The following is a 27,578-nucleotide window of genomic DNA, read 5'->3' as shown; positions in this document are numbered from 1 at the left end:
AATCTCAATTTCTGCCTGTTCCTACAATAACAAGAGCACTGGCTACAAGTCAAGCAGTAAATGAATTATCTTGTACCCAGAGATCTGGTGTCCTAAAAAATCAGGCTTGGCTGAAAACCAGAGTTGCTCACATCATGTTCCTTTTTTGCCTGGAGTTACACAAATGCAACCCGGTTTTAATGGTCTTCAAGAGCACTGATCCAAATGTTTACAAGCTTAGGCAAGTTTCTGGATGAAAGATGCCAACATGGTGGTTAAAAGGAAACGTGTTATTCCTTACTGTCTAAAACGATCAATTATAGCAAATCCAATAATGGGCCTCTTAATCATTTTTGTGCCACAGAGTCCCATGGCACTTTGATGAAACAGATAGATCCTTCTAGAAACAATGTTTTTAAATGTATGAAATTAAATATATAGGATTACCAAGGAAACTGACAATATTGAAATATATTATAAATATATTATTATAATTTTTTTAAAATGTGGACTATAGTCATATATGAGCTTCTTTGTTAACACACTGAACAAGTTTTGCAGAAGGTCTTATAACTAATGTAATTCCAGAAAAAGCTACCTTTCAGTTAAAGATTAATGAAAGTACAAATGTACTTTTTTCCCCAATCCAAGTTCACGGATGCCCTGAATTATTCCATCCACATATCACTATATGGTTAAGTTCTCTTGTGGGGGATAAGGAGAGAAGGAGAGACAAAAAGAGAACACCAAAGCTGAAAATAAGGTTGTGTTAGCAACCCCTAAATAAGAAAATGTTCTGACCACTGCTGAAAAGTCAAAGGAGGCTGAGAATGATAGTGATCGCATTAGAGGCAAAAAGAAATGATGACAAGTGAAAAACCAAACAACAACAACAAAGGAAACGCTGACCCTTTCTCAGTTCAGCTCTCCATCCAACCATCTATCCATGCAACATCTCCTCAGCTCTACTTCCAACATCTATCCATCCACTCATCCATAATCTATGCACACATCATCATTTATCCACCCATCCATCTATTTATTTAGCCAACGTAGATTGCCAGGAAGTTTAATCTTCTTAGAATCTTAAAGGCAAATGAACTCTACAGTGAATCTAGCCCTCAAACTGAGTGTCATGTGAAAATTCTGGTGGGGAGTATGGAAATCTAATATTTAACAACTTTTGAATCGAAATAAGCAGCCCCTCTTTTAAAAAGCTTTCTGGGGATCCCTGGGTGGCTCAGAGGTTTAGCACCTGCCTTTGGCCCAGGGCGTGATCCTGGAGTCCCGGGATCGAGTCCCACGTCGGGCTCCCGGCATGGAGCCTGCTTCTCCCTCCTCCTGTGTCTCTGCCTCTCTCTCTCTCTCTCTCTCTCTCCCTCTCTCTCTGTCTATCATTAAAAAAACTGGGTTAACATTTAAAAAAAAAAGCTTTCTGGATCTTCTCAGTCTTGCCCTTCCATCTCCCTGCAGATTCCCAATAATTTTCACATATCAATCCTGTCACCCTTCTACACAAAATTTCTCCTCAGTGAACAATGGTAAGGATTGGGGGGTGGAGAGGGGGGGGTTCCTCCTCACCATGCAGGTTGGAATTCTGCTACAGTCTTTTGAAAGATGTGGAGAAAAGAGAAGATTTTAGAGAGGATGTGACAAAGCTAAACCTTACCTTAAAACTCAGCTCCTGCCCAGGGTGCCCAGGTGGATCAGTTAAGAGTCTGACTCTTGATTTTGGTTCAGGTCATGATCTCAGGGCCGTGAGATCCAGCCCTACATTGGGCTCTGTGCTGAGCATTGAGCCTGCTTGGGATTCTCACTCTGCCTCCCCCCCCCCCCCACCGCTCCCCTCTTTAAAGATAGATAGATAGATAGATAGATAGATAGATAGATAGATAGATCCTTTAGAAAATACAGAGTGGAGTTACAAATCAAAATTACAATAATAATGTTTTTGTATTTGCCTATGCATTTATTTTTACTGGAGAACTTTCTATTTTCCTACAGTTTCAAACTGCTGTCTAGCATTCTTTCATTTCAACTTGAAGGATTCCTTTATCAGTTCTTTTAGGGCAGGTCTAGTGAGAATAAACTCCCTCAGCTTTTGTTTGTCTTGAGCATATCTTAATATGCTCCTTATTTTTGAAGGACAGTTTTGCTGGATATAGAAATCTCAGTTGACAGTTTATTTTATTTTATTTTTTTTAAAGACAGTTTATTTTTATTTCAGCACTTTAAATATACCAATCTCCAATCTTCTGGCCTATGAAGTTGAAGTTTCTGCTGAGAAATCTGCCCTAATAATCTTATGGAAATCCCCTATATATTACAAATCACTTTTCTCTTGCTACTTTCAAGACTCTTTTTGTCATTCTCTTTTTACTGTTTGAATATAATGTACCCTCATGTGGGTATATTTGGGTTTATCCTTTTTGGAGTTTATTTAGATGCTTTGATTTGTATATCTATGTCCTTCCTCAAATTTGTGAAATTTTTACCATTATTTCTTCAAATAATTTCTCTGTCCCTTTCATTCTCTCTTCCCCTTCTGTGATGCCCATAATGTACATACTGGTCTGTTTCTTGGTATCCCATAAGTCCCTTAAGCTTTAATGACATTTTTTCATTCTTTTTTCTCTTTGTCCTCTTCAGACATTTTTTTCTTTTCCTTTTTTTAAAAAAGATTTTATTTGTTTATTCATGAGACACACACAGAGAGAAAGGCAGAAACACAGGCAGAGGGAGAAGCAGGCTCCATGCAGGGAGCCCGACATGGGACTCGATCCCAGGTCTCCAGAATCAGGCCCTGGGCCGAAGGCTGTGCTAAACCGCTGAGCCACCTGGACTGCCCTCTTTTCCTTTTTTAAAAAAGTAATCACTACACCCAATGTAGGGTTCATCTCATGACCCTGAGATCATGAGTCATATGCTCTACTGACTGAGCTAGCCAGGTGCCTCCTCAAACTTTTCAAATAACATCAAATAATCTGTCTTCGAGTTTGCTGATTCTTTCTCTGCCTGTTTGATCCACCTTTGAAATTCTCTAGTGAATTTTCAATTCATTTATTTCATTTTTCAGCTTCAGAATTTGTTTGGTTCTTTTTGTAATTTCTATGTCTTTGTAGATATTCTCATGCTGTTCATATATTGTTTTACTGATGTTTAAGTCTGCACACATTGCCTTAATAAAATGCCATAGAATCAGTGGCTTAAACAACAGAAATTTATTTTCTCACACCTCTGGAGGCTAGAACTTTGAGATCATGGTGCCAGCAAGGTTGAATTCTGATGAGAACTATCTTCATGGCTTTCCTTCTTGCTGTCTACATAGATGGCAGAGAAGCAGAGAAAGAATGTACAAGCAAGCTTTTTGGTGTCTTTTCTTATGAAGGCACTAATCCCAGCATGAGAGCCATACATACATGATTTCATAAACCTAACTGCCACCCAAATTCCTCATCTCTAAACACTACCACATTGGGGATTAGGACTTCAATATATGAGTGTGGGAGAGGGGACACAATTCAGTTCCTAACACTTTATTTCCTCTAGTTTTTTGTATTTTCCTTTAGCTCTTTAAGTGCATTTAAATCACTGTTTTAAACTTTTTGTCTAGTAAGCATGATGTGTGTATTTCTTCAGGCACATTTAAGATAACTGTTTTAAACTTTTTGTCTAGTAAGCTTGATGTGTGTGTTTCTTCAGGGACAGTTTCTAGAGATGTATTTTGTTCCTTTTAACAAGCCACTTTTTCCTGTTTTTGTATGGCTTGTGAACTTTGAAAATTGGGCACTTGAAAAGGCAGCTACCTTGTCCAGTCTCTGCAGACTAACGTGGAAGACTTTCACAAGTAGCAGCCCCTTGAGTCTTGAAATCAATTCATTGTGAAGGCTTTCAGATTCTTCTCAGGTCTCTTCTGGGCCTGCATCCTGTCTGGGCTTAGTGTATGTATGGTTTTATTTTTTTATTTCCTCCAGGTGTTTTTAAATGCCTTAATTTCTCAAAGAATCTCATCTCTGTTTCTTCCTGGGCCCTTAGATGTTCACTGCATTCTTCTGCCCATAATCTATTGCTCCCAGGCACTCACAGGTCTGTAGTTCCTCAGTTTTCACAGCTACTATCATTGCCTCCATGGCTTCCAGCCTGAGATCCAAACTACGTTGCCATTCACCTGAACTCTGAGTTAGATGAGACAGGAACCAGTTCCTTGCATAGCCTACAGGCATCGTAGGACATTGCAAACAAGTTCTACTCTGCTCTTTCTGTCCCAAGGGAGGGAACCAGGAATTGAGCTGATTCCTCCTGACCATTCTACACCACACTGGGGGGTGGAGGTGGGAATAGGCAGGAGTGAGGAGAATGAAATTTTCTGCCATGACATTTTCATGTCATGAAATTTCCTATGATTTTGAATGTAGATTTTTTTCTTGATTGGGCCTTTGTTTGGTTGCTATTGACCTCTGATTGGTTTCTGAATTCCTATAAAGTTATTTTAGTCAGTCCTCAGGTGCTTATTTGACATTTCCGTGAGGCCTGGAGCTTCCTAGTCCACTATCTTGCTGACATCACCTGTTTGCACTTATTATTAATCATTGAATCTACAATGCATGGCACATAGCAAGTGCTTAACAAATGTTTGCTGGATTGAATTTTAATCTGACTTGCATTATCCATTATTGCTTTAGGTATATTCGCTTTGAGTTCTCACCTAGATTGTTAAGCTCCCTAGGGTAAGGAACCATTCATAACTTCTGCTGTGTTTACATAGAGTGGGTACTCAACATTTGCTTATTTTGCTCAAAGTAGGTGTTTAATAAATATTTATTGATTTTATATGCCTGAATTGGCTTTTAGCTCTTATCCTTGCCTTTACCCAGAAGAGCAGACTTGGATCTCATTAGATGGTATACAAAATGAATGGATTAGAGCCATATGCTGCCCTCATTGCACTCTCAGGAGGTAAAAATAAATCCAGGTCTAGCCTCTACTCTTTCCCATGCCAAACTCCTATTCTTTTCCAGCCCAAATCAGGGACTACTATCTTTGTTGGATTTTCACTATTCAGTATTGTGAGTCCCAAAAGAAACACTAATTTTAAGAATAAAAGTAACAGGTCATAAACGCCTATTTATCTCCAGGAGTCCCTGGGGCAGATGTTTTAATCATCATCTCATAATTCTCCTTTCCTTCTTTCCTTCCATAACTATACATTAAACAACAACTATTGAACAAAAACTGATGATGTGCATACAAGATGAGTAATGGACCTTGCCCCAAAAGAGTTCACTGAATAGAAATATCTGTGATCCTCCTTTCTATCTGGAATAATGGTTATTCACTGAAAGAATCCAAACATTTATCTCCCTGGTAACAAAACCAATTTGGATCTTGTGACCTCTCCCTTTGTACTCTAGCAACATGTGCATGCATGTGCAAATACATACTTGTGTGTGCACATACACTCTTAAGTAGGTGAACTATCAAAATTTCTCTTTTTCTCTTTTGGCTTTTTCCACGCTTCCATTCAGTTATCCTGGCACTACTTCTCCCTGTCCCAGGCTGCTAAAACACTCTTAATGATACCAGCTAACATTTATAGACAGGCACAATGCCCCCACCTGCTGCCACAGAAGCTCTTCTTCCTGACAGGGCTCCATGCTCTATATTCACCCCTCCAACATATTCCGTCTTATGGCCCAATTCCTAATAGCTATCCTTTTACCTCCTAGTAAACTGGAAAAACAATTTTGCTAAGGTAGTCATGGTTGCTAAATTCACTGAATTGCTGAACTCAGTGAGAATTGAGCCTCACTGATAGGAGCCTTGGGGGAACCACCTCATTGAGGTCCTTCTCCACCTGGTGATGGAGCAACCCGTTTCACCTTCCACTGGTTGTGTACTAGTATATCTTACTCTGTGTACAATTCCCTCTGCCTTTAGACCTCCTGACAACTCTACCCTCAGCAGATACCCACTACCTCTGCCTTAGCTCAGATCTTCATCACTTCATGTCTATTATTAGCCTAACAGCTAATAATTATCAATGACTGACTGATATTTATCAACTGCCAAACACTGTGTTAGGAGCCTATCACAATTTAATCCTTAAATAACCATTTGAGATGAGTACTATTATTGCTCCCATTTTACAGATGAGGGACTTGAAGCATGCTAACTAGAATCATACCACTAACAACTGGCAGAGCCAGGACACAGAATCAGGGAACTTTGGCCCCACATTTAATGACATACCATAAAGCTTCTTCAGCTGAACAGCTTCTGTCTCCATTTTTTTGTTCAGAAGATAATTTATCTTAGCCCCAGAAAGTGAGTCTCTGTGAAACAAGGTAGCCTGGGAAGGGTTCATGAAGTCAACAGGATGAGAGCTGGTGCTTAAAGGGTGAATGCAATTCAGACAGGAAGAGAAAAGCAGTGGGCATTTTGGACATGGGGGCATGATGTGTGCAAAAGGTAAAGAGTGAGTAATGCTGGGTTGTAGGTGGGAGAGAGAAAAGATCAAACTGCTGGAGCAAAGGGTTCCTTTGAGGAACAGTTGGAAGTCTGATGGGAAAGGCAAGTTAAGATCATGTTAGTGCAGTCTTGAATGCCATGGTAAGGGGTATGAACCTCATAAGTAGGCTGGTGGTCTTCATGCTGTGCATCCAGAGGCCTTTGGAAGAACGGAGGCTTTGAGCCCTTCCTCCTCACTTCAACCAAAGCATATCTACATTTTAAAAAAGATTTTATTTCTTGATTTATTGTAGAGAAAGAGTGTGCAAGCAGCAAGCATGGTGAGGAGAGGCAGAGGGAGAGGGAGAGAGAGAGAATCCTCAAGCAGACTCTTTGCTGAGCCTAACATGGGACTCGATCCCAGGACCCTGAGATCATGACCTGAGCCAAAATCAAGAGATGGACACTTAGCAGACTGCACAGCCAGGCATCCCAGAAGCATATGTACATTTTTAAAAGTATGTCTACTTCTATCTGTTTTTCATTTTAGGGTTTTAAGTACTTTGGTTAAAGGTACCTACCTACCTAACATTTTGCTTAAAAAAAAAAAAAAACATTCCCCTGCTACCTGGAAACCAAAGAACAAACAAATGAATAAACAAATGAACTGTAAAAAGTACTTCTCCAGGAACTGGAAAGCCAGTTATCATTTTTGACCAAGGTTCTGACATACCCATAACAGTGTTTCAGAAATATAATTCAGCTGGAAGAATTTTAGGTAGACTAGCAGGGATGATACTCTGTAGGGGGGCGGGGATCTGCTGAGACCTTGTTCTAATGGTTTAAGGTGACAAGGCCAATGGCAGTAGCAATGGTTAAAAAAAAAGATAAATGTTCCAAAAATTCCAAAGAACATACACAGAGCGTGGTCAATATAGCATAACTGACAGGATGTGAAGGTCAGGAAGGATTCAAGGGGTCACAGCTCTGTAAAGGGCATTTCAGCCAATAAGGAAAATCTGTGGGGCCAGAGAGACCATTCCAACGTGCCCCAAACCATTCCATGTTGGGTGAGCTGCACTTCTGACTCCTCAGAAGAGAAAATTGGCCTATATTTGTTATTCTGGAAGAGAGCACAAGTTGACACATTCATCTTTAAGAGAGCAAGTTGGGCAAAATAAGAAGCTATTTTTTCAGTTCTACTCAAAGACAAGTTACCAGATATTCCTATCTGACAACAAGAAATTCCCTTGGGTGTCCTAAGGAAAAAATGGCAAGAAACAAGCTTAGGAGAAATGTTCTCATAAGCCTGTACTGTCTGTGCAGAGCAATAACTATTTTAGATTAGGCTCCAACAAATTGAGATTGGGAGCTAGAAGGCAGCATCCAGATTTAATTCAATGGTCTCTAGAGCACCTAGCACATTACTAGTGCTCAATCAGTGTTAATCAGCCATGGGAGGAAGCATGGATCCATATGCCTAAGGTAAAAGAGAAATTAGGTTGGGCCAAATAAGACTCAAACAAAGGCCCAAAGAGAAATGGAATTAAGACCTCATGTTATACCCCTCAACCCCAAGTGGAATGAACACTGGATGGGGATTCCCAAATTCAAGGCTTAACCCTGTTGCCAATTATCTCTGTGACTTTAGACAAGTCATTTACTTCTCCAGACCTAATTATCTCTGTTGTCAAATGAGGAGAGTGGATCCTGCCATACAAGGTTGCTGGAAGGGTGGAATTAAATAAACTGCTTTAAAAAGCATCAAGTATCATACATGCCAAAGTATTTTTTTAAGATTTTATTAATCTATTCATGAGAGTCACAGAGAGAGGCAGAGACATAGGCAGAGGGAGAAACAGGCTCTTTGTGGGGAGCCTAAAGCAGGACCCCAGGATCATGACCTGAGCCAAAGGCTGATGCCCAACCACTGGGCCACCCAGGCACCCCTTTGCCCAAGTATTTTGATGATTCTTATATACTTTGAAAATGGTCTGGGCCCAGCCAGGATTTTTCTAAAACAAAACCACCCTGGTCTGGGATTCCATAGAGGAGAAGGTCATATCTTTAGATGCCTAGTCTTTACAAATCTCTCTCAATTCATACCCTTTACTATTGGGAAATACATTAATTATTGAGAAGGCAAATGAAATCTGCTTAACAGATGAACAATACACTTTGATAATAAAATGAGAATCAGAATGCTATTTATGAATATGAGTCAAGCAATCCTGACATGGGTAAATCAAAACCCTCTGACCCAGCAATCTTTCCTCTCCACACTGGTAAATATGCACAGATTAATGGGGATGCTACCCTTTTTCAGGGGGATGACAACAAAGTTCTATACCACTTGAGTGCTTATCAATAGGTGAATGGCTGAATAAATCCTGGTATATTCATATTATGGACTATTATGCAGCCACTTGGAAGAAATGAGCCAGATCTATTACTACTGATGTACTGTGAGCTCTGTGATGTACCCTTAAGAGGAAAGCCCAAACTGCAGAGAAATGTGTATCTCATGATCCCATTAGAGTACAAACAGCACAATCCCCAACTGATACATTCCATGCCTCCACATATTTGCATGTGCACAGGAAGGTTGTGGGAGGATTCAGACCCAGGCTGTACTACTGCTTACTCTGCAGGGAGGGAAAAGAGTAGCATATTGCTTACTTTCCTTTATATGGCTGTCCATTATTTCACTGATGGCATCGAGTATGTGCACCATTTATAATTTTTGACTATGTATAATAAACTTCACACGAAACTTCAAAGACTATTCCCTTCCACTGCTTCCCTAGCTTTTCTGGTCCTGTGTCCTTCATGTCTACATTTCTTGCTCAGAGACTCTGCCTGCTTTGCTGCTAAATCGTTTGCATGCCAGAGAGCTAAGGAGTGCAGGTTAATGGAACAAGAAGGCCTCGAACCAGGCTTTATCTCCTTGCCCCTTTCCAACATTTCTGGAATATATAAGTAATTTTTATGGGAAGTCAGACAAAGCCCTGTGTATAAAAGAGTCCTGTGAAAAAGAGGCAGCCATGTTTCCAAATTATGCCTTCCTTCAAGGAATCAGGAAATTGGCAAGCCCCGTGGCCGAGGAGTTCCAACTGCCCAAAACAGCAGAAAATGTCTGGCCCCTCATTACCCTTTTTCATTCTGTCCCATCCTTCCTGAAGAATAACTATCCAAATCCCAAAAAAGTCATCACCATCTTTTGAGCACCCATTTACGAGGCAGACACTGGCTGGCACTGCACTAGGCCTTTTCAGACATGCTGTCTCAAGTTAATCTGCACCATGGCCTCTGTGACAGGAAGGCTGTGACTCTGCAAATGTGGAATAGGCTGGAATCTTCTTAGAAAGCTGTCATTGGGATTCTTCAATCCCTTGATGTACCAAAGGCTAAGAACTCCCCCAGGGCTATTCCAACTATACTTGATGAAAGACAAATATGGAGTTCAGGGAAGGTGGCTAGTACTTGAAAGGTCCCACACCCATGAAGAACAGAAATGAGAATGGCTTGTCCAAGATTTGAATTAGCCAAAGGAATCTGCAGCTTCCCATGCTTATGGTGTCCATGAAGCCATTATGCATGATATTCATTCCTGATATTGGCACGGCAGTTTCAATTCTGCAGGAATGTCCCTGAATGATTATCTTATACTCGTGAATCTGAGGGAGATAAGACAAGAAAGTAGCCCAAAGTATAGTTTCAGAGGGGTTAGTTGACTTGTCATAAAGCAAGAACTAAAATCCAGGTAGTGAACGAAGGAAGCTACTGTATGTGGTTGCTACACATTATTTTTTTTCTGTTCAACTAATTAACATCCATGCTGAGATTTATGGAGACACGATATTACTTAGTGAGGTAGAACATGAGTTTTGTTACTGACACACTATGTGGCCATTGAGTAGCTATGTGCCTCAGTTTATTAATCTATAAAGAGTAGGCAATAACAACGCCTGCCTCCCAGAGACACTTTAAGAACTCTTCTTTGATTAAATGAAACTGACATAGAGCATTTTTAAAATATTTTCAAATTTATTTTTAATATTTTCAAATTTGAATTCAATTTGCCAACTAGAGTAGTGCTCATCCCATCAAGTGCCCTCCTTAATGCCTGCCACCCAGTTACCTCGTCCCCCCACCCACCTCCCCTTTTGCCATCCTTTGTTTCCCAGAGTTAGGAGTATCTCCTGGTTTGTCTCTCTCTCTGACTTTTCCCCACTCAGTTCCCCTCCTTCCCCTTATGGTCCTTTTCACTATTTATTATATTCCACATATGAGTGAAACCATATGATGATTGTCCTTCTCCAACTGACTTACTTCACTCAGCATAATACCCTCCAGTTCCTCCACATAGAGCATTTAGCACAGCGCTTGGCACACAGAAAGAATTCAGTATCTATAAATTATTCTCATCTTTGAAACTACTCAAGATGGGGCCCTTGCTCACAAGTACAAATACACAGCAGATCTTTGTGAGGCTGAGGAGTCTGCCAAGGTTATTCTGTAATACATGCTTTGATATAGAGCAAATTTATTCATAAGGGCAAGGAGTCCAAAGATGGAAAAGGTGGTAACAAAAGGAACCACAGTCTTTAGAGGCCATAATTGGTCATAATCCCTTTCATGCTGTCTGCTGCCCCTGGGGCCACCAGAAGGCAAGATGACAATGTGCAGCAGCCACTGTGATTTTTGCCTGCTTTCAGCCATGGCAAAAAGTGGCTTTGCCAGCCCTGACCCACACTCTGCCAGCGCCATCCTTTGGGCCTGGCATCTCCCCAGGGGGCCAACAACCCCACTCTCTATAAATGTACATGCCAGCCAGAGACATTTACCTGGTTGCTCTAAAGAGCAGAGGGGTAGAAAGAAGGAGAGCACCTAGGAAAATAGGGAAGAACAGTGTAGGGCATGAACCGTGACAGGAGGAGAGCCAAATGAATGAGTTCTGCCTTCTTCTAGATACAGCCTGCTTAAAGGTGCGTTAAACGCATGTCCTATGAATTTTACCTCAATATAAAAAAAGAACTCAGGGGCTCAGGCCACCACAGTTTCAAAGATAGTGTAATGCAGACACTGGCCCTGGCCTGGGGTTCAAAGAGCCTCTTAGAGGCAATGAATGCTTATTTGGGTCTCCCTTGGAACTTGTCTTCTCTGTGCTGCCGCTCATGGTGGTGGCCTGTGAGTGTGTGTGTGGGCGTGTGCCTGTGTGCCTGTGTGCATGAGAGAGAGATTTCTTAGAACAGTTCCTGTGATCCTTGACTGCAGGAGTTTTCTCAGATAATAATGACAATAATAACACTTAAACATTATTAGTTTCCCAGTAGATGATGTGGGCCTTAGTCCCTACAGTGAGCCCCAGACGGAGGAATGACTCTCACACCTATTTTACAGATGAGAGAATGGAGGCTCAAGAAGTTCCAGGAGTTGCTACAAAGTTACTCAGTAACTAAATGAAACCAACCTGCTAAAACCCAAACCCATGCAGAGTCCTCTGCTCCATGTACTAAACACCTACTCTCTGCCAGATTCCATGGAGACACCAGAGCAGTGGAAACAATATGACCTCCACCCTTGAGGTAATGATAATGGAGATCAGGGAAGGTCTCCTGGAGAAGATTGCAAGGATCTTGTTAAGAGTGCTTGGCTGCTAAGTGAAGCAACTCATAATAGGAAGGGCTCAGAGAAGAGCTGATATTGACAGTAACCACAACAGTTATAATTCACTTTGGCCAAGTGCTTTCTATGTGCCCGAAATGTGTTTGCCATGCCTGATCTTATTTCTTCCTTTTTTCTTTTTTAAAAAAGAAAGATTTTATTTATTTATTCATGAGAGACACGGAGAGAGGCAGAGACATAGGCAGATGGAGAAGCAGGCTCCCCATGGGGAGTCCGATGAGGGGCTCCACCCCAGGACCGCGGGATCATGACCCGAGCTGAAGGCACTCAATCAGTGAGCCACCCAGGCTCCCCTTTTATTTCGTCCTTACAGCAATCCCGAAAGTTACGAATTGAAACCAGCCTCACTGCAAAGCACGGGAACTCAAGAGACTCAAATAGAAGCCAAACGAAGTAATTCATGCAAAATCTGTACAACTAGCAGGTAGGACCGGACTAGATTTGAACTACTCTTCAACTATACGCAGAAGAAATTAGAGAAATGCCCATCAAACAAATGGCTGTCTTCTATCTCTTGAACACCTACTATATGCTCTCTGCCTCATTTAATGCTCACGACCCTCTGAATTTAATACGAATATTGGCGCCAGCTAACAGATGAGGAACCTAAAGCTCAGAGATGTTAACTAGCCCATGCTCATCAGTGATTCAGTGGCAAAATTATGATGAAACTCAGGTCTGACCAATTCCAGTCATTTGTCTTCTGTGGTCTCCTGTGGGGCTGAGGGCTGCAGAAAGCCCCATTGCCTCTTGCTGTGCATCTGTGTCAGTTGACCTTAATTTGGACACAAATAAGGGAGCTACAAACAACAAGCTAGCCTCTCATTCAATGCCTGGAAAAAACATGATGACAGCATGCAGGCAGAGGGGAAAGGAGCTAACACCGGGACGGGAGGGAGGTGAAGTCTAGAAAATTCTGATGGAGGCAGGGGCTGTTCTCCATCTGCTCCCATCAGGGGAGAGACATTTGGGCTCCTCTCACAGCAGAGCATGCTACAACCAGCAGCCTGTACCTTGACACCTCGTCAGAATTACGTTGTTATCTGCAAAAGCCTTAGCTAGGCGCCAGATGCCACCCGCCGGGAGGGGCTAAATTTCTCCCATGACCTGTATCATGGGCTGGCTTTTGAATAGACTGCTTCACACCCCCTTCCCTTTGCTGCAAGCCTTTGTTTATGCTTGTTCTGTTCAATGGATCAGAGTGACTCTCACAGGACCAGATCATGTGGCTGGCAGGGAGTCACCAGGGTCAAGAGGTCAAGATGATGGGCTGCCAATCCATGGAGCTTCACATGCCCACCCTAACTCATCTGGAAAATTTCTCCTGCAGAGTTGAGCACCAACTACATGGTTCCAAAACACTTGCTGATTGACAGATTTATGCCCGAGTAATTCAGTCCTAGAGCTCTGCCACTCCAAGCGTGGCCCGTGAACCGGTGGCACTGGCATCCCTCGGGAGTCTATGAAAGAGGCAGACTATCAGGCCCCACTGCAGACTTTTTGAATCAGATTCTGAGTTTAATCAGATCTTCAGGAGATTTGCATGCGCATGAAAGTGGGAGAGGCACTGGTTGGTAGGGAGACAGTCGCTCAGAAAAGCTTTCATTATTACCTATCCATAGTAGGTCCCCATTTCCGCTATTTCTCTGAATCCAATGGTTTCCAAATCTGGTTGTACATTATTTCATCTGTGGAGCTGGGCTTTTTTTTTTTTTTTAGATTTTTTTATTCAGAAATAATCTGAAACTAACAGAAGAGTTCTAAGAATAGTACAAAGAACACTTGTCAGCAGGGTAAGCCCTCACCCAGATTCACCAAATGTTAGCATTTGCCATATTTGCTTTATCCCTCCCTCCCTACATTTCCTTGTGGTTTTTTTTTTTAAATTTCTGTTTCATCCGAGTAAGTTGCAGGCATCATGCCCTTCACCCCTAAATACTTAGGTGTATATTTCCTAGGAATAAGGACAATCTCTTACATAATCATAATACAGTTATCAAGTTGAGAAATTTTAACACTGACATGATGATATCTAATAAACAGCCCATATTCAAATGTGGTCGATTGGTGATGTCCTTTATGGCAATCTTATTTCCCATCTGGAGAGTTTTTAAGAAGTACCAGTGCTGTGGCCCTAAACCCATACCAATTACGACAGATCCTCTGAGGGGGGCAGTTGCACATACACACTTTGAGGCTCTCCGTGAGATTCTAATGTGCAGCTGGGACCAAGAACATGTGTGCTCTAGGCTTTTTCTGTGAGTCCTATATATCATAGTGGTAGGAACTCTTGGCAGCACAGTAAACGCTAAGTGTAATTTGTCTAGGCGGCTTACTCCTTTAATATGAGTTCTGACATCACTAACCACCTATGAGGTTTGCCTGTGCCTTTCCTCGCTGCTTCTGATGCCACCTCCTTTTTTTTTAAGATTTTATTTATTTGTTTGAGAAAGAGACTGATACAGAAATAGCGAGAGAGCACAAGCAGGGAGGAGTGGGAGAAGCAGACTTTCTTCTGGGCAGGGAGCCCGAAGAGGGGCTCAATCCTGACCCTGAGATCATGACCTGAGCCAAAGGCAGATGCTTAACCAACTGAGCTTCCCAGGCATCCTCCTCGATGCCACCTTCTTTAATGGAAACAAAACATTCATTTTCCTATCCTGCTATGTCCCCTAATAGCTGCTCAGTGTGGCCTCTTTTTCTTCAAGAACAAATGAAGCCTCGAGTGATATATGTGCTGTGCTGTGTTCGCACAGCTTCATCTAACAAGTTGGCTACATCGCCTTGGATTGCAGAGGAGTGAGGGCAGATGGTGGGAAAAGAACAATAGGGACACAGCAAATCAATGAAGGTGAGAGCTATCTTTCTCTCTGGTCTGGCCATGGAGTTTCTCTAGGGCTGGCCGATTGCTTTCTCATAATGAGACTGTTCTGGGATTCTCTTGGCTCGGAAAGCCGGCTACCGAGGTGAGCAGCTAGAGCAAGCTGGGGCTGCAGAGGACAAGAAGGTAATGTGCAGATGCGGAGTAACTGCAAAACTGAAGCTAATCCCATGAGCCAGCGGGCTTTTGCATTTCCTTAAGGAATCTGGGTCATTCCAACTGGTCAGTTTTAACTGCTCCGTGGGTCTGTTCTGTTTTCATCAGGGAGCAGGCAAAGGGGAAGCCTGGCAGGCCTGAGAGGGAACTGACCAACAGTTGAAGGTCTTTAGCTGGCTTGGTGCAAAATTGTTTCCCTAGCATGGAACCAGCATGGCCACACCACTCCCGCACCGCCTCCCACCCAAATGTCTGTCTCCCGGCAGCCCAAGAATGTCAGCTGTCTTTGAGAATGCTCTGACCAAGGAGGCCAAGTCCACCCTCATATGTGTTGGTGTACAGATTCTGGAAGAAAGGTAAAAGCAGGAAGGAGATCGTTTGGCTTCAAAACTGCTTTGTAAATGTCTGACAAATCGACTTGCTCTTAGCTGGTATTGAAATTCTTTAATATTCGAGGCAACTAGCCTGCTCAGATGGATTGCTTTAACAGATGCATCTTTGCAGTTAGTCAATGGCAAAATATTTGTGAGCGGTTAGTGTCTTTCCTCTTTGCAAGCACTCAATAACGTGCCAAATGAGATCATTCCCTCTGGCCCAAGACTCAAGAACATTCTGAAGTGTAGTTCATCCTGATGGGGGAACCAAAGAAGACTCTGGTTATCACCAAAGTCCAAATGAAGGTTACCTAAATACCCAGACCACCATTAGAAATGTCCTGAAATTCAGACCCATGCGCACTTGCCATTGCTGCTTCTGATCGTCTGTCATCAGAGAACTCTGTGTCTTATTGCAAATTTCTGTCCCTGCCAGTAAGACAGAATGTGCTTAAATTTATCAAGTATGTGTGAATTGCACAGATCTCAAGTTTTCTTACAAAAAGGCCAGCTTTGGGAAATGTTTTCATCGAATATGATGTTTCACATAGTTTAACCCAAGCTAACAAAAGCATTGTCTTTCACATTAAAACTATAAAAAAACAAACTGGCCAATATTCTCTCCAACCACCGATTTTCACTTTCTAGTTATTTAACATGTATATTAAATATAATGTATATACAGATATATATTTTATACATCTATACATTTTGGGGGAAAAGATTTATTTGAGAGAGAGAGAGAGCAAGCAAGCACACATGAGCAGGAGGGTCAGAGAGAGAGATAAAGAGTCTCAAGCTGACTCAATGCTGAGCGCAGAACCCGACATGGGGCTTGATCCCACAATCCTGAGACCATGACCTGAGTCGAAACCAAGAGTTGTACTGTAAACTGACAGCACCATCCAGGCTCTCCTACACATCTCTACATTTTAAAAATATACATTTAATGTATACATTTACACATTTTGAGCTCCACCAACTTCAACTCAATTTGATATGTAATAGAGGAGTTCAGACATACACTAACTCAATATCCCAGCTCTGAACCTGATTCTTCCCCCATCCTTATTGGATGGAGTTAGGCCCCTAACTCCCCCACTCCCCTATCATCCTGCTCTAATTCATCCTCCAAATATACAAATCTTCTGCTTCAGAATAAAAGCCCCAAATCCTTAGTTTGGCATTTAAAGCCCTTGCCACGACCTGGTCCCAAAGATTACCTCCACCATCCCAGTCCTACATCCAGTGGTCCGGGCAAACCATCTTGTTTGCTACTATATATAAAGCAAAGTAGTCATGTCTGTTTTGGAGTGCTTGCTATGTGCCAGCCACTGTGGTGGCTACTTCCTGTCATTATCTCATTTACTCCCTTCCCCAACCCAATGACATACATTACTTTCATTTCCCAAGTAGGGAAAAACAGAGGCCGAGAGAGGAGTTCAGTACCTTGCCCAAGGTCAGGCAGCTAGTAGGGAGTCTCACTCCTGAGCATATCGTCTTTACTAGACCTGTCAAGATAGGTTTCACTGAAAGTGTCCTGTGTTTTTGTGCCTCCACATTTTTGTTCATGGAAATATGGCAACAACCTTCTTTCTGCCTCTGCTGGGTCTGCCTGCTGAAATCTCGTCCAGCTCAAATAGCGCCTCCTCCATGAAGGCTCCCCCGACTTTCCAGTGTTACAATTCATTCCTTCTGGCTCAGCGTTCTCATGGCCGTCAGCTCTAGTGCTTATACTACTTTTTATTTTTATGTTGTTACCTTTACGTGTTTCCTCCTCCTATCCACCTCCATCCTTCCTTACAGGAAGCTGAGCTTGCCATCACCGTGGCCCTGTAATGCTGAAGCCAAAAGAGTGCCAGTCAGGTGCATTGCCAGGGATGCGGTAGAGGTGGGTGGAGGGGTAGGTAATCTCTGAATTCCCTCCCAACTCAGAAGACCCTGCACAATGGTTCTTCCAAGGGCCGCAATGCACAGTCCATAGCAGAGAAGCTGGCGTGTCCCTGGAACTGCTGAGCTGGCAAAACTATCTGTCACTGTCATGTGTGTTTGAAGGTGACTCTGCTATGCAGATGTGGCTTGAGAGCTGCAGGCCTTGTCTCATTCCTTCCCTACAAAGACTACTCTTGGTGCGGTGCCAGCCAATGCTCTGAATGCATATTGACATCTGTAGCACTTGGCACTTTGGCTTTCCACCTAGGCCAGTGGTTTTCAAACTTGAGCATACATGGGGCTCACCAAAAGGGCTTGTTAAGGCACATTACTGAGGCCCAGGTCCAGGAAGTCCAGGGTAAGGCCTGAGAATTGGCCCTTCTAACAGGTGCACAAATGATGTCGATGCTGCAGCTTCCAGGGCCACACTGAGGGCCACTATCCAGACAACGGCTTCACTTACAAGGAGATGGTTCCTCTCTGAGTGTTGCCCATGGAATCTGGGGGGCTGGTGGGGGTGCAGTGGAGGGAAAACCCTGAACTGGGAGCCTAAAGATCAGGATTCTACTGAAGCTGCCAGCTCTAACGAGCTGTGTGACCTTGGGCAAGTCTCAGTACCACTCAGGATCTCTGGCTTCCTCACTGGCACATGGACAGGGTGAAGTTGGTGATTGCTATTCTGGGTATTTCTGGAATTCAGAGTTGTTCTGTCAGTCTCATCTTTGGTCCAGCCTTTCAAGCTGGGAAGCCAGATATTGCCACAGCACCTCTTCAATCAAGTGCCCACTCCTGCCCAGCATCACTCCAAGCTGGAGTGGCCCACTTGTTTGAGGTTTTCCTTCTTCAGCCATCCTTATACATGGAGCCTGAAGAAGGAAGTTGATGCCCTCCCTCTTGGAAACCCAAAACTGCCATGTTGGGGCATGTGCATCTTGTATTTAAAACGCACTTTAGCACAGAGATAAGGACACAGAATCCCAGTGTTGGTCTCCTGCGCATAAGTGGTTCTAACTACTTACTGTGCAACCTTGCATGCATTAACATCTCTGAGCCTCCCTTAGCCAACTTTGAAACAGAAAAACAGTACCTGTTCCATGGTACAGGGTTGTTGTGAGGACTAAAAGAGATAATGCATGCAAGGCATTCACTCATAGTGCCCAACACATAGTAAGTGCTTAAAATGGTTAAGTGTTGTTTCTATTTTTTGAAAAACTTATTTATTTATTTATTTATTTATTTATTTATTTATTTGAGAGAGACAGATAGCACAAAAGCAGGGGGAAGGTCAAAGGGAGAGGGAGAAGCAGACTCCCTGCTGAGTAGGAAGTCCGACATGGGGCTCTATCCCAGGAACCTGAGATCATGACCTGAGCCAAAGGCAGACATTCAACCAACAGAGACGCCCAGGTGCCGTGGTAAGTGTTGTTTTTAAAAGGAAAGTAACTATCCCTCTATAACACTGGACAAGTAGGGAACCAGAGAACACTATGGCTGTAGGTCTATCCTCTTTATACCTCCCCATGGTACACAACAACAAGAGTAGTAACACCTTGCACATATGTGATACACTTTGTAGGATACTACCCACTAAGTCTTCTCATCCAGTCTTTGTAATGCTGGAAGGACAAAGCAAACACACTTCTGTGGACCTCTGGGAGGCTTGCAATGTTCCAAATGACCACTGCTGTCTACAAGCCTCCCATGCAGCCAGTCTGGCTTTCCCTGTGTGCATTTCTGTTCCTGTATGGTTGGAAGAGGAAGCATCCTGGGCTGTGGCTGCCAGCTGAGGAGCCTCCAGGGAACCCCTCTGGTACTCGGCCTGTCTTTTGCAGGCACACATCAGACTAGGGGGCTGCTTCCTGTGCGGCATCACAGCCTGCATTCTGTTCAGTGCATATGTTCCCAGACCCCAAACATCCAAATGATGCTAACTGAATGACTCGGGGACTTTCGATAACAAACATAAACCAAACCAGAAATATGTTCCAGGTTTTTGATCAGTCCCACTTATTAGTCCAAGAAAAATCAGCCCACCCCTCTATGCTACAAATTACACTTCTCAATTAAGGCGAAAGCAGAAAGATGTCTTAGGCTGTGGTATTACTGCCACACTCAGCATTAATTAGAGTTCAATGACTGGAGAGGAAAGAAGAACGGGAGACTCAGAACCTTATCATGGTGCTTACTAATGATGTGGTTCCTCACCAGAAATTGGACAGGTATTCTAGACTCCAGCAATTTCACTTCCTTGCTCTTCCCTTCCCTTTGCATTTCTGTCGTCTGTGACTCTGCTGGAAACCTTGATTTAGTGTCTATTGCTTGACTCCCTTGATCCTTCCTCTGTGGCCAGGTTCTGTCTGTTATGTTTAGGACCACGGGAGGAGGCACACTGATCTTGCTTACCTTGCTCTAGGTCCATTGGGTTTCCTACTGCTCCTTAACCTGGTCAGGCTTCAAGGCCTTTGCACTAGCCACTCCCTCTGACAGGTGCCCTCCTTTTTGGGCCTCTTGCTCCCTCTCTTCTTTAAAGTCTTTTATTCAAATGTCATCTTCTCAGTGAACATCTCATTTTAAAGCTACCCTTCTCCTCCTCCCTACCTGCCTTTCCTCTTCCTTTCTCTTCATAGTGCCCCCTGCCTTCTAATATACAATATAAATAATATAATTTATACAATATGATAACTTCTAATATCTGATACAAATAACTGATTATTTTATTTATTGTCGCCCCCATCTCCCTTCCTCCTTCTCTCCCTTTTACCGTCCCAAAACGTAAACCCCAGGAAGGCAGGGATATTTTTAACTTTTTATTTTGAAATAATTTTATTGAGCAGTCTATTTTTTTCTGGAGGATGGGGTGATGATCTTTTTCTTTTGTAACTTCTATCATAAAATGGAATGTTTAGGGCTGACATTTCTCTTTTACTTCAAAAGCAGGTTCCCCTGCAACTTCTTTAATAAGAAGAATAAGTAATAATACATAATTAGTGGATCTAATTGACAGATGAGGACACTGAGATTCAGGAAGCATAGCGGATACTGTCAATGTCCAGCCCTTATCCTTCTGGCATTTCTCATATCTGTGCCTGACAGGGTTCAAAATGCCTGAAATACTTTTAAACCTTAAAGGAAAATTGTAAACCCAACACGGAGAGTTACTGTATATCCTTTACTCGACTTCCCTAATGTTAACAACTTACATAATAATGGTAAAAGTATTGGGGCGCCTGGGTGGCTCGGTCGGTTGAGCACCCGACTCTTGGTTTTGGTTTTGGCTCAGGTCATGATCTCAGGGTTGCGAGAGCTAGACCTGGGGTAGGCTCCGCACTCAGCATAGAGTCTGCTTGCGATTCTCTCTCCCTCTCCCTCTGCCCCTCCTCCTGCTCAATCTCTCATTCTCTCTCTTTCTCTCTCTCTCTAAAACTAAATAAACAAAATCTTTATAGAAAATAATGGCAAAGGTATCGAAGCCAGAAAATTGATGGTGATACAACACTATCAACAATCCACAAACTTTACTCAAATGTTCCCCGTTTTCTCACCAGTGTCCTTCTGCTAGGCAAGGATCCAACCCAGGAGCTCATTCTATTTGTTGCCATGTCTTGTTAGGTTCCTCTAACCTGTGACAGTTTCTGTCTTTCATAACCTTGATGATTTGACAAGTACAGGCCAATTATGAGATCGTTTCCTTCAATCAAAGTTTGTCTGCTGTTCTCTCATGGTGAGACGATGACTGCGCATTGGGGCAAGAATACTACAGAGGTGAGAGGTTGGAGAGGCTGGGGTTTTTTTGTCCATGGGCTGCAGGTTCGATTTCCAGTTGACTGGAATGGAGCTTACCACATCGGAAGTACTCAGTATTTGTGAAGATACAGACCAGACCACCAGAAACTAGACCACCAGGCACCCACACTCCTTTCTGGTCATGGGAGATGATGTTTTGTGGAATATCATGTATGTGGGAACCTCTTGTGGCTTTGAGGAGGAGTAGGTAAGACAACTGAGGTAGGGTGAGAGTCCCCTACCACAAAACTAAACAGTAATAGGCAAAGGACTCCACGTAGCATGTAGCCCAGTGGGGGAAAAATGGTCGAACGCTTGGACAAAATGGTAGCCATATTTTTTTACTTGAAAAAGTACTACCCTCCCCTGCTGCTAGAGACTGAATGTTTGTATCCGCCCCAAATTCCTATGTCAAAACCTAATCCCCAGTGTGATGGCATTTGGATGTGAGGCCTTTAGGAGGTGATCAGCTCATGAGGCTGGAGCCCTCCTGAATGGGGTCAGTGTCCTTATTAAAAGAGACCCTACAGGGATCCCTAGGTGGCGCAGCGGTTTGGCGCCTGCCTTCGGCCTAGGGCGCGATCCTGGAGACCCAGGATCGAATCCCACATCGGGCTCCCGGTGCATGGAGCCTGCTTCTCCCTCTGCCTGTGTCTCTGCCTCTCTCTCTCTCTCCCTCTGTGACTATCATAAATAAATAAAAATTAAAAAAAAAAATTTAAAAAAAAAAAAAAAAAAAAAAAAAAAAAAAAAAAAAAAAAAAAGAGACCCTACAGAGTTTATTTGCTCACTTCCGCCATGTGTCGCTATAGTGAGAAGATGAGCATCTATGAACCAACGAGAGGTTCTCATTAGACACTGTATCTGCCAGCACCTTGATCTCAGATCTTGCTAGCCTCTACAACTGGAAAATATAAAATTCTGTTGTTTCTAAGCCAGCCAGTCTATGGTATTCTGTTATAGGAACAGGAACAGACTAAGCGACAGCCCGAAAAAAGCACACTAAGGTTTTGTCTGAGGACTGATATGGAGAGAATACATGTGAGGAGCTTGGAGCAGGATCTGGAATATAGTAAGCACTCGAGAGGCATTGTGCAAATTTCTGTACCTTCCAGAACACTATCCAATAAATCATCTTAAGATACTCAAAACAACGCCTTAGGGGCAGAGACTATTACTTTCATTGACTGATAAGGAAATCGAGGCTTAGAGAACTGAAAGGATTTATCCAAGGTCTCTGGGCTAGCAAGGGAGAGAGCTGGACTGAGATGTAATTCATATGTGTCTAGTCCAGAGCCGTTCCCATACTCCCCTCGACATACAGTACTGCCTCACCAAATGCCAGCAGTCACGGAATGAGAATATGGGCTTCAGCTCATCTCTGAGCATCTCAACCTTCTTGGTGTTGGACAGGGTCTGGGGCACTGTCAACCTTCTATGATCTTATAGTACACATGAGAGAGGCAGTACTAAAACTATCCCAACAAGTATCCGTGGAACAACAGGTGTACTGCCAATCATTAGGCAGCTTCCACCCTTTGATACAGGGCTTTGGAGATGGTTGTTTGGATGTTGGGAGGCATCTTCCAAGGGAAGGATCACTGTAAGCAGGGGTAAGCACCCAAGTCAGCCTACCAAATGTGAAGATAGAGCACTGCTTTGGCTCCAGAGCCTTCTCCGCAGGTTTTTTAGGGCAAGAGGAGAGAAGAATGAAACAAGGCCGAAGAGGCAGGCAAAGGCTGGATGCCGCCAGGCCTTGATGGCCTAGGAAGAAAGTTGGATTGAATTCTCTGTATGGATGGGAAGCCACTGGAGGCTTTTAAGCCAAAAGAATGATATCACCTGTTTTACATTTTTAAAGAGAGCACCCTGATGCTATAATAGAGGACTATGGAGAATGTGATTCCATAGTCAGACTGAACCAGGCTTGAGTCTCCACCCTTCCCCTACGTAGCTTGAATCTCTTCTGTTCACTGGAGACAACAGTAGTATTCACCTCACCGAGATGCAATGAGGAGTACAACCGACAAGGTATGTAAAGTGCTTAGCTCAGTGCCTGGCCCATAGTAGGCGCTCAGTATCTGTTAGCTGCAATTAGTAGTAGTAATTATTGGAATATTTAGTACTACAGTTACAACTTTGAGAAAACACACAGGATGTGATCCAGATCAGGTATTAGGTCAATGCTGGTTGAAGTTAACTTTCTGGACTCTTAAGACCTAACACTATGGTGGAGTCTTTGGGTGCCAGGTGAGAAGATGGAAAAGGTCTGTCTGGGGTTGCTGCCAATTAGCCAGGGGGGTTGCCCTGTGTCTTCTGCCATGTCCAGGACCCGCACTTGCCACTGGCTTTGGCCCCACATGGCGCTGTGTCTGGGTGTAAAGTGTGGCAGCAGGGAAGGCATGGAAAAGGAAGCATTTTTTTCCTCATTTTTTTGTGTCAATTCCCAGAGTCCCCAGGGGTTCATTCATCCAAAAGTTGTCAAGTGCCTTCTGTGTACTAGCTCAGTGCTGGGCCGTGCCATCTTCCTGGCGACAGCCGAGTCACAGGCCCCATGGGGAGGGCCCACTGCGCCAAGCCATCACCTTACCCTGTGGAAGTTGTGCAATGCAGCAACTGGGAAAAGCCAGGTGCCAAGACTACCAGGCACTGCATGGGCATGCGCCTCTCCTTTGTGGACTCCAGTTTTGCTGTTCCTTGGCCTGAGCTACAGGATGTTATTAATTACCCTCCAGCCAGCAAGGGCAGGCAGGGTTGCTGGTGTGGCACGCATCTCACACGCGCCCAGTGCCGCAGACAGACAGGCCATGCCTGGAGAACGGTGATGACGCAAAGTGGTTTCGCCTCTGGCACCCTCCTGAGCTCTGTGGTCTTGTCTGACCACACCTGCTTCTTACAGTCCCAGAGCCTGTCCTCTCCCTGGAACAGATGACTACAGAGACATTGTATGCCCTCTTGGCAAAGAGAGTCCTGCCACACCAACCCCTGCTTTGGCTGTCTGGCCCCAGGGCAAGCTTGGTATGCCAGGAGCAGTACAGGAATGACTAGAACTGAAACTAGGGTGCTGCTCCATTCACCTGCCACTTTCTCCTGCTACTCAGCTCTTTGATATTTACTCTCCTGCATGTCTGCAGTCATTTGATCATTAACTTATTCAGCAATATTTGCTGAGTGCCTACTCTGCACTGGGCACTGTGGGAGGTTATGGCCCAAGACCAAGGCCCTGCCCTCACCCAACTGACATTCTGATTTGGGGGTCTCGGTCATTTTCTTTAGAATATTATTTCTCCCATCCCCCAAATTAATAAAACTCTCTCTCAAGGCTAATCCCCCTGAGATACTGCTTCTACCCCATTTCTGTCCTCCTCTTAATACTAAAACTTTGGGGCGACTGTTTATGCTCATTGCCTCCAAATTCTCTCCTTCTCTCTCTTGAACTCACTGCCATCACAGTTCTGATCAAGATCACCAGTGACCTACCTGTTACAAAATCCGAAAGTCAGTGGTTATCTCTGTCCTCATCTTACTCGAACTCTTGGCAGTGGCTGACACTAAGTGAGCCCTCACTCTTTCTTAAATAACTTTCTTCTCTCGGCTTCCAGGAAACCACATTCTGTTGGTTTCCTCCTTCTGCTCTGACTGCTTCTGCTCAATCCCCTTTGCTTGTTGCTCCACAACCCAACCTCTAATCTTTGGAGTGCTTTAGGTGTCAGTCCCTGGGCTTCTTCTCTTTTCTACTTGAGCTCACTGTCTAGGAGATTTCATCCAATCTCATGGCTTGCAAAGTTCTGTCTCCAGGCCAGACCTCTCCTATAAAGTCCAGGATCTATCTTGCTACTTGACATCTCCAAGTGAAGGTCTAGTGGGCACTTCAAACTTAGCAAGTTCAAAATTAAGCTCTTGATGTTTCCTCCTAAAACCTATTCTCCCGCTGCTGCCCTACCCATCTCAGTGTAATGGCAACTCCATTCTTCTAGATGTTCAGGCCCCAAAGCAAGTTGTCCTTCTTGACTGTGCACTGTGTCTCATGCCCAACATGCAGTCTGGCAGCAAATCCTGTATATCTTAACTCCCAAAATGCAACCAGATTTTGACCATTTCTCATAGGTTCTCACAGCAGTGCCATTCCTACCATCCTTCTTCAAGCCACCATCGTCACTTGTGTCTCACCTAGATTATTGCAGTGACGTCCTTGCAGGTTTTGCTGCTGTTACCCTTTTCCCGATTCAGTTCTGTATGGAAGGAAGAGTGAACCTATTAAAATCTCAGTCAGCTTATACTACTCTCTGCTAGAAATTCCTCAGTGATAACCCTTCTTACTCAGAGTAAAAGACAAAGCTCTTAAAATAACTTCTAAGGCTCTATATTATCTGCTCCCCTCTATTAAGTTTCTAAATTTATCTCCTACCAATCTTCCCCTTGTTCTCAGCTCTCTAGCCACACTGGCCCCCTTGCTGCTCCTCAAACACACCAGGTATAATCCAGCCTCAGGGCCTTTGCATTTACTATTCTGTGCCTTGGATGCTCTATATTCAGATAACTGCAGATCTAGATCTTTCACTTCTTTCAAATCTTCACTCGAGATTCACCTTTCCAGGCCATTCTATGGAAAACTTTTCTCCCTCCCCCCCCCCCACCCAAACCCCCCAATACCTCCATTTTATGCTGTAGATTTCCTCCTGATCACTTATCATAATCTAACATACTGTATGTCTTAGTCTGCTCGGGCTGCCATAACCAAATACCATAGAGTGGGTGGCTTAAACAGTAGAAATGTATTTCTCACAGTTCTGGAGGTTGGGAAGTCCAAGGTCAAGGTGCCAGCAAGGTCAGTTTCATTCTAAAGTCTCTCCTCTTGCCTTCTACATGACTGCCATCTTGCTGTGGGCTCACACAACCTTTGTGTGTGTGTGTGTGTGTGTGTGTGTGTGTGTGTGTGAGGGAGGGAGGTGGAATCGGGGAGAGAGCAAGCTTTCTGGTCTCTTGTCTTATAAGGGCACTATTCTCATAAGACCAGGGTCCTACCGTCATGAGCTCATCTAACCCTAATCACCTCTCAAAGGCCCTGTCTTCAAATATCACATTGGAGGTAAGGGTTACATCATATGAATTTGGGGTGGGGGGAGTTATAAACAGTCAGTCCATAATACTATATATATATATACATATAAAGCTATATGACTATGCGTATTTGCTGATCTTCTTTATTGTTTGCCTTCTCCCACTAGAATGGAAGTTTCATAAAGGGTTAGAATTTGTGGTTTTTTTTGTGTGTGTGTTCATGATTTTAATCCCTGTGTTTCGAGTACAGCCAGACAAAATAGGCGCTCAATAAATAATAAATGAATGAATGAAAATAATTACACCTGGTGATAAGGACTAAGAAGAAAATAAACAAGCTCATAGGTTAGAATGGAGGCTGTGAACCTTGCCTACACATTAAAATTACCAGGGGAACATTTAAAAATAGAGATAACCCAGGCCTTATTCCCAGAGGTTGTGATTTCTGTGGTCTAGAAGGGACCATTTTTTAAAAATGTTCTCTGGGTGATTCTTAAGGTGAAGTGAGGGCTGAGAACCAGTGAGTTTGAGGTTAACAAGGAGGTACATGAACCATCAGGAAGCTACTTGAGATAGGGTGAGCAGGGAAGAAGGCTTAAATAAATGATCTTGGTTTGAGATGGTATCATCTAAGCGGTAACCTGAAGGACAAAAGGAAGCTCTGGGAAAGTTGAGGCATAGGTGGGATCCAATTCCTGGTGGTGGACAGAACAAAAACAAAGGTACCAAGGCAGGAATGAGCTTGTCATGTTCTCACAACAGAAGACCAGTGTGGGTGGTACAGAGTGGGCAAGAGGAAGAATGCATCAAGATGACTTTGATATGCAGGAGCCAGATTATGCAGGGCCTTGGAGACCATGAGGAGACTGGACTTGATGCTACATGAAATGGGAGCCACTGAAGGGTCTTGAGGAGGTGAATGATGTAATCTCATTTTACTTCTTTCTACTGTGCAGTGCTGTCTGGACTACATGGGTGAAACAACTTAGAAGACTATTTTGTGGTAGTTTAAGGGGGACTTGGTGGTGGCCTGAACTAGGTTCTTGCCTAATATCCATTTCCATGTAGACAGCAGAAGTCTTAGAGTGGTACACAAATCCAGTCTACCCAGATGCAAACACACTCAGGGCCACTGTTTTCTGGAAAACTTTCCAAAGTTAAGATACCGTACATTGCTAATTCTGTGATCAGTGGCTCAGTGGTTGGAATGTGTATGCTATGGCCTGCCCTAGGGACAAGGTCCCGTTGATCAGTTAATGGGAGAGATGCTTTCAAAC

General features: G+C 43.5%; 1 protein-coding gene across 2 annotated transcripts in view; it reads right to left on the bottom strand.

Annotated features, from left to right (window-relative positions):
- Positions 1 to 27,578, bottom strand: part of PAK3 (p21 (RAC1) activated kinase 3) — a 261,715-nt gene that overhangs the window by 181,408 nt on the left and 52,729 nt on the right. The window contains exon 3 of one of the 2 annotated variants that reach the window (XM_038588082.1): positions 25,411 to 25,472. The exons of the other annotated variant lie outside the window; for it this stretch is intronic. The gene's annotated coding sequence lies outside the window, so the exon portion shown is untranslated. The remainder of the gene's footprint in view (positions 1 to 25,410; positions 25,473 to 27,578) is intronic. 2 annotated transcript variants of the gene reach the window in all.

Source organism: Canis lupus, chromosome X (assembly GCF_011100685.1).
Source record: "Canis lupus familiaris isolate Mischka breed German Shepherd chromosome X, alternate assembly UU_Cfam_GSD_1.0, whole genome shotgun sequence".
Classification (NCBI taxonomy): domain Eukaryota; kingdom Metazoa; phylum Chordata; class Mammalia; order Carnivora; family Canidae; genus Canis; species Canis lupus.
This window is presented reverse-complemented; position numbering and strand designations above follow the sequence as displayed.